The 8,387-nt window shown below is 31.7% G+C and overlaps 1 non-coding gene across 1 annotated transcript; it reads left to right on the top strand.

Annotated features, from left to right (window-relative positions):
• Positions 1-3,869: 3,869 nt before the first annotated feature.
• LOC139865146 (small nucleolar RNA R71) lies at positions 3,870-3,976 on the top strand. The gene has a single exon (XR_011764670.1). It is a non-coding gene; the product is annotated as a small nucleolar RNA R71 (small nucleolar RNA).
• Positions 3,977-8,387: the final 4,411 nt, after the last annotated feature.

Raw genomic sequence — 8,387 nt, 5'->3', positions numbered from 1 at the left:
ACAAGCATAATACATAAACAATTTAAGCTTAATTACACTAAAAAGCATCAAAATTAAATTGGGGAAAAATTTGCTCAAGAACACCAAATTTCGGATTAAATGGTGTTTAGGTGTAGAAATTTACCGTTTTTCTTGAGTAATTCTTAGATAGCATCCTTCTCAACATGATTTTAGCAAAAGATTTGGTGATTAACGGTTAAAAATTGTGATTTTTGGGGTGTTTTTGGGTGGTTTTTCGGAGTTTTTCGCAGCAGTTTTTCTGTTTTGGGGTTGAAACTGAGCTGTTGCAGCTCTTTATTTTTTTTCTGTAATCCGATTCCTCCGCGAGTCGCGGGGCTTTACCCTCCAAACTCCGCGAGTCGCGGAGTTTGGTATATATTTTTTTTTTTTTTTTATAATCGTTAACTTATTAAAACAATTAAGTAATTAATTTTAAAATTTTGTTTCCCTTGTTATTTAGGACGAGCTCGTTTCGGATCGATGTCCTAGTCCGTCCCTCGACAAAATTTTAAAATTTGTCTTTTTGTAGCGATTGTTTTAAAAGCTAAGATTTTTGGGTTTTTTCAATGTTTTTGGCATACTTTAATTCAATAAGATTAAAAATAATGATAATAAAAGTTCTCGTCCCTCCCTCGGGTAAAGCAATTTCGGTTCAAAGACCTAGTCTTCAACTTACGATGAATTTTAAAAATCATATTCTTAACTTAATGAGATAAAGTAAATTTTTGTTTTTAAATTCACACAACTTAAATATAAAATTCAAAATTAATATTAAAAATTCACACCAAACTTAAAATTTAAAATGCATGAAATTAAAAATTTATATTTTAAAAATTAAAAATTCACACCAAACTTAATTTAAAAATTTATAAATTAATACCAAACTTATATTAATTTTTCAAATATTTATAATTTTAAAAATATTGTTTTTACAAAGTTTACAATATTAATTTAAGATTTAAATATTAATTTTAAAAACATGGTAAAAATAAAATTAAAAATCTTTTTATCTTTTTATCCCACTTTAATCAATCAAATATTATCAAAAATATGCGCCCCTCTTTTCGGTAAAGTAATTTCGGTTCCAAGACCTAATTTAACTCATGACGAATTTTTGAAATATTTTGGGTTGATTGTTTAAAGATATTTATACCTTAAGAATAAACGTTAAATTTCGCACTGATGTAATAAATTTTTGAATGATATCAATAATTTCGGTCGCCAAACCTAATTTTATTCAATACCAATTTAATACTTTTTAGCGAACAAATTAGCGTTTATTATCAAAAGGTTAAAAATAAAAATAAAAATAAAAACTGTACAGACATACCTGTGAAATAGATTTCTTAGTTATATGATCTATCCCATTCATAAGATAGTCGGTTTAATTGGTTTTCCATGGCTACATAGGCGTAACCTCGAGCATTCAGTGTCTTTTCTTCTAAACATATGAACGGTCCGTCTCTGCATAAAGTAACAAATTCGGTATTTGAATAGGTTTGATTATTGGAACATTTACCTCCATGTGACCATTTTCCGCATTTGTGACATCTTTCTAGGTGTCGTGCTCTTCTTTTCGCTGCGGATTTTGATTTTCCTTTACCAAATTGTAACTTATTATCTTCGCATCTGGATTCTTTTCTAACTCCGTCCATTCTTTGTCTGATTACTGATACTATTTCACTCGGTAGTATGTCATTATTACGTTTAGTGATCAAAGCGTGTAGCATTAGACCATGGTTTAGTTCACAGGCAGTCTTCATTTCGTAAAAACCTAAAAAAAATAAAAATTCAGAATGGGGGGAGAAGACTAGTTCTTTAGGGTCTGCTAGGGAAAGACCAATCGGGTTCCATTCTTGGAACTACACGAGAACAGAACAACTAACTCTAGATAGCATTTTCTTTTTAGAACATTTGAATCTCCCCACACTTAGGTAGCCGTGGTGTCAAAATTGTGATTAACTTCATCGTTAATTTCTCTTGGTCCATAATCAACTTGCATATCCGTGACTTTTTCTTTAAGCCATTGGTCGGATTCCTGTGTAATTTCCACAATTTCAACTAGTTTCTCCTTTTCTTTAGGTGATAGATTGGATACTAACCGGTTACATAACTTAAAGTTCCCCTTGGTTCTAGCATCGCGAATCCGTTTAATAAGTTTCTTCATTGAACTATTAATAACGGGATCATTTAATTTCGTATCAACAACGGGGTTCTTTGTTATCATGTCATCATTAGGTGTTACTTCATTTTCCCCACACTTAGGCGTTTCATTATTGCTAAGTATTACCGTTGGAGTTGGTAAAAACACATGGTTCTTACCAATTATTTTTACTGGTTCAACGGTTTTGGCTGTTGGAGATTTAGACTTTCGAATCATAAAGGTGATCGATTTGTCACCACTTTTAAGTGTCATTCTTCCATTTCCTACATCAAATAACGCCTTGGTGGACGCTAAGAATGGCCGACCTAAAATTAGAGGAATGTTTGGGTCCTCTTCTATGTCAATGACAATAAATTCGACTAGAAAGGTTAAATTGCCTACTTGAACGGGTAGGTTGTCAGCAATTCCAACTGGGTGCTTAATGGTTTGATCAAAGAGTCGAACACTCATATCCGTTGGACTTAACTTACCTACTCCTAATCTCTTATATAATGAAAGAGGCATAACACTTACACTTGCACCTAAATCTGCTAGTGCATCATACATGACACAATCACTAAGTAGACAGGGAACAATAAATTCACCCGGATCACCTACCCTAGGTGGAGGTTTTGGTGGAACTGTCTTCACCGGGTTTACTTCTACGGCTTTTGTTTCTTGTACTTTCTTATTCTTTTTCTTCTTCTTCTTTCCAGAAGTATCACAATCTTTATTACTTATTACTTGCTCATACTCAACTCCTTTTCTTGGAAACGGGATGGGTGGTTTGTATGGTGCCACCACTGGCTTTACATACTCGGGTGGTGGTGGTGTAACTTCTTCATTGTTACTCTCATCTAAAACCTTCCCATCTTCTGGTGCTGATTTTTCAGAATTCGTTGAAACCATATTAACATTCTCATTCCGAGGATTTACTTCAGTATTACTTGGTAGCTTTCCTTGTTCCCTCTCACTCATCATGCTAGCAAGAGTACCTACGTGTTTTTCTAGATTCAAAATGGAAGCTTGTTGAGTTCTTAATGACTGATCAAATCTCTCGTTCGTTTGGGTTTGAGTTTCAATAAATTGTGTTTGAGATTCAACTAGCTTGAATACCACGTCTTCCATATTTGACTTTTTCTCTTCGGTTTGTTGTTGTGGTTTATATAAGCCAGGTCTTTGTTGATTGAAAGTGTTGTTTTGAGTTGGTTGGTTATTCGGACCTTGTTGGTTATACCAGTTATTTTCGGGTCCTTTTGGATTGTAAAGAATGTTTTGATTTCGATTGAAGTTTAGCTTTGGCGGTTGATAATTATTTTGATAATTATTTCCAGGCCTTTGGTTCATATAGGAAACATTCTCTCGTTGTTCCAATGTTGGTTCAATGTGACAATCTTTCAATAAGTGTGGTCCACCGCATAGCTCACAACTGATTCGTATTGCGTGAATATCTTTATTCATCTTTTCCATTCGTCTTTCGAAAGCATCTATTTTTGCTGAAACGGAATCAAAGTCATGGCTAGAATCGGCTCTAGCCACTTTAGATGAACGAAAAATATCTTTTTCTTGGTGCCACTCATGCGAGTGGGAGGCTGTGTTATCAATAATTTTGTAAGCTTCAGTTGCGGTTTTCTTCATAATGGAACCACCAGCTGTTATGTCGATGTCTTTTCGTGTAGCAACGTTGACACCTTGGTAGAATATTTGTACTATTTGATAAGTGTCTAAACCGTGTTGAGGACATCCTCTCAACATCCTTCCGAATCTTGTCCACGCCTCATATAATGTTTCATTTGGCTTTTGTGTGAACGTAACAATTTCTCCTTGAAGTCTCACGGCTTTAGATGCCGGAAAGAATCTTTGAAGAAAATTTTCAACTAAGACATCCCATGTGTCAATCGCCCCTTCAGGTAACGATTCTAACCAATCTTTGGCTTCTCCTTTTAAAGTCCAAGGAAACAACATGAGATAGATCTGCTCATCTTCCACTTCTCGGATTTTGAATAGTGTACAAATTCTTTTAAACGTACGAAGGTGTTCGTTAGGATCTTCATTCGGTGCACCACTGAATTGGCATTGGTTAGTTACCATGTGTAGAATTTGTCCTTTGATTTCATAATCTGGCGCATTAACTTCTGGCTTAATAATGGCGTGACCTTGGCCCGTGCGTGTGGCTCTCATTCGATCTTCCATACTTAGAGGTTCCGTTACTTCCATAATTGAATTTGTTGAATACGAATCACTAGAGGATTTTGATTTAATGGTTTGTGGCTCAGGAGGAATAATTAGTGGTTCAAGATCTTGGAATTGTCCTTGAATATGCTCCGGGTTCTTAATTGTGAAGTCGGGTTCAAAAGATGGATTATCGGAAATTTGAGTTGGAGTTCTTGTTCGACTAGATGACGATTCTAAAGAAAAATCAACGGCGACAATATTTGCTAAATGTCTTGATTTAGTTACAGGTGGTGAACGTACAAAAGGTGGTGAACGTCTTGCTCGGTGCATTCACTGAATATCCTATTAGTTTTTAAAAGGAAAGAAAAATTATAATAAGTTATCCAATCAATAGACTTTTCTGATTTTGCCCACGTTTCGAATAGCCAAAAGATGCAGCAGAGGGGCAGGATTCGTTTGGTCTCAATATAATTGAGTACTGTTTGGCTCCAATAACCCGGTCCACGTACAAATCCAACTATTACTACGAACCAGAAAATTTTGATGTCTATCAATTTAACCACTCAAAATAAATTTTCGTAATTTTAAGAAATTTAGATAAGAAGTAGAATAAAAATCTATGTCCTAAAACTAGAATAGCGAGAAATAAGAAAGAAAAAGAGTTCGTCGAAAAAGGTCGAAAAAGAAAAAATGGTTGAAAAATAAAAGGTGACGGAAAAATAAAAGAAACTTATAAAAACTTAAAAATACTTGACTAACCTAACCTTATTACTACAACTAACTTAAAATTATAATCGCAAATTGAAATTACTAATTGGAATGATAATTGATACATAGTAAAAGGTCTCTAAAAATATTAAAGCTTACAGGAAAAACTAAATCCCAAATGGAAATAACTTAAAAAGAAACTAAAACTTAAAAAGGCGTCACAAAATTTTAAAGTACCTAAATCTTAGTCTAAAGAAAAAGCACTTAAGGAATTCTACGGCAAAGCCTAAAAATCTAGGAGTAAAAATAACTATAGCAAAAACTAAGTTTAAAATTAAATATGAGCTAAAAATACAAATATTACGCTACAATGATTAAAAAGGGACAAAATATAAAAATATATAAAAAGTTGTAAAAAGTACAATTTTTATAAAAATATTATTTTTATATTATTTTATTTAATAAAACTACTAATTTTACAATTTAATAAAACTAATTAATACTAAATACATAAATTAAATAAAAAGTAAAAGTAAAAATAAAACTAATAATAATAATAATAATAATTAGGGTTAAATAATAATAATAAATAATTAATAATCGTAATTAATGCAGGATTAGGGTTTCTGTTCGCGTGTCAGAGAAGCTCCGCGAGTCGCGGTAATTAATGCAGAAAACCCCGCGAGTCGCGGGGTTCCAGAATTCAGATGACAGCTTTAAATTCGACGCGTTTTTTCTTTATTTATTATTTTTTTTTTATTTTCTTTATATCTGTTTTCTGTTTTTTTTTCTATAAATAAAAGATAGTTAATAAAACTTATATTTTTTATAAACTAAAATAAAAATAAAGAAACTTATAAAACTTAAATATTTAACAAAATCTAAAAAAAATACTTATATTTTTGTTTTTCTTTTTATATTTTCGAATATTTAAAACGTATTTTTACAAAAACGACTTTTAATAAAAGTAAAATAAAAATCTTTTTTTTTTTTTATTATTAGCGTTGCGCTTCCGGCTTTTAAGATAGTTCCCCGGCAGCGGCGCCAAAAATACTTGATGTTATGCGAGGTGTATACGAAATAGTTTATATTTTACTAGGAAAAACTATTAAATACGATACAATTTTACACAAGATATTTATTTATTTATAGAATGGATATACTTAAACCTTGCTACAACACTTATAGGCAGTGTACCTAATCGTACAGTAGTGTAGTTTTTAGTAAGTCCGGTTCGTTCCACAGGGAAATCTTTAAACAAAGCTCAACGCTATATTAGTTTACTTTTATAAAAATACAAATATATATATAAGTAATATTATTATTATAAAGGGGGGTTTTTACCGTTTAATGACCGGTTTGTCGATTTTAAAACTTTAGTCGTAGTTAAAACCAAATGTAAAATATTAAAAATGAATACAAGACTTAAATTAAAGCGTAAAGTAAATAACGATAATGAAATTGCGAATAATAAAAGTGCGATAAAATAAACTTGCGATAATTAAAAAGTATGATAATTAAAAGTGCGATTAAATAAAATAACAATAAATAAAAGTGCGATAATTAGAAGTGCAATTAAATATAAAATAAAGGAAATTAAATATGAAATAAAAGAATTATGCTTATTTAAACTTCCGTAATCATGATGTTTGACGTGTTGATTTTAGTTTTATGCCCATGGGTTAATTGTCCTTTGTCCTGGATTATTCAATATGTCCGTCTGGTTTTTGTCCATAACAGTCCATCAGTCATAAATATAAAGTGCGAGTGTCCTCGTCAAATTATTATTATACCCGAAGTTAAATATTCCAACTAATTGGGGATTCGAATTGTAACAAGGTTTTAATACTTTGTTTAATGAATACACCAGGTTATCGACTGCGTGTAAACCAAGGTTTTACTACTTTGTTAACAATTACACCAATTACCCTTGAATGTAATTTCACCCCTGTTTTAATTATTCTAGTGGCTATTAATCCATTCCCGTGTCTGGTTAAATGAACGATTATTCGTACATATAAATACCCCGCCCATCGTGTCCGATTGAGTGTATATGGTAATTTATAGGGACGCCCAATTGTAAATCTTTATATTAACATTAACAAACTTTCATTTAGTTAAACAAATATAAAGCCCATTAATAGCCCATAGTCTAATTTCCACAAGTGTCGTTCTTTTGTCCAAACCCCAATTATGGTACAAAGCCCAATTACCCAATTTTAGTAATTAGCCCAACATCATGATTACTTCGTTTTAAATAAGCATAATAATAACTTAGCTACGAGACATTAATATAAAAAGGTTGAACATAACTTACAATGATTTAAAAATAGCGTAGCGTTACACGGACAGAATTTCGACTTACACCCTTACAATATTTGCTAACATACCCTTATTATTAGAATTATAATTAAAATTAAAATTAAAATATAAATTATATATATATATATATCGTATATATGAGAGAAGAGAGAAAATAGATTATGAAATTTTGATCAGAATTCGGTTTGCTTTATAGGGATTTTTGATTTTTGGGGCTCCGCGACTCGCGGTGAATTTTGCCTTCAAACTCCGCGAGTCGCGGAGAGGTTGAAATTCCAGCTCACATCTTGGAGTCTTTCTCTGCCGACGGTTTTTATTATATATATAATATATATATAATTAATATAATTAATTATATATTATATTATATTTATATACATAGTTAACTTGTAATTTTTAGTCCGTTGCGTCGAGCGTTAAGAGTTGACTCTGGTCCCGGTTCCGGATTTTCGAACGTCCTTGCGTACAATTTTATATTTTGTACTTTGCGTTTTGAATCTTGTACTCTTGTAATTTTGAGACGTTTCTTATCAATAATTGGAACCTTTTTGATTGTCTTTTGTACTTTTGAGCTTTTTGGTCGTTTGCGTCTTCAATTCGTCGAATCTGTCTTTTGTCTTCACTTTTTATTATTTAAACGAATATCACTTGTAAATAGAACAATTGCAACTAAAAGCTTGTCTTTCTTGAGGAATAATGCTATGAAATATATGTTCGTTTTTAGCATTATCAAATACTTTTATACACTTGCGAGTGTACATATATTTATAAACGAAAATCTTGTGGTCTATTAATATATTGAAATGATTGTTATGATAAACCTATGAACTCACCAACCTTTTGGTTGACACTTTAAAGCATGTTTATTCTCAGGTATTAAAGAAATCTTCCGCTGTGCATTAGCTCATTTTAAGGATATTACTTGGAGTCATTCATGGCATATTTTGAAAGACGTTGCATTCGAGTCATTGAGTTCATCAAGATTATTATTATGTCAATTATAGTTGGATGTATTATGAAATGGTGTGCATGCCGTCAA

This window comes from Rutidosis leptorrhynchoides, chromosome 8, assembly GCF_046630445.1.
Source record: "Rutidosis leptorrhynchoides isolate AG116_Rl617_1_P2 chromosome 8, CSIRO_AGI_Rlap_v1, whole genome shotgun sequence".
NCBI lineage: Eukaryota > Viridiplantae > Streptophyta > Magnoliopsida > Asterales > Asteraceae > Rutidosis > Rutidosis leptorrhynchoides.
The sequence above is the reverse complement of the archived record's forward strand: the minus strand, read 5'-3'. Positions and strand labels throughout refer to the sequence as shown.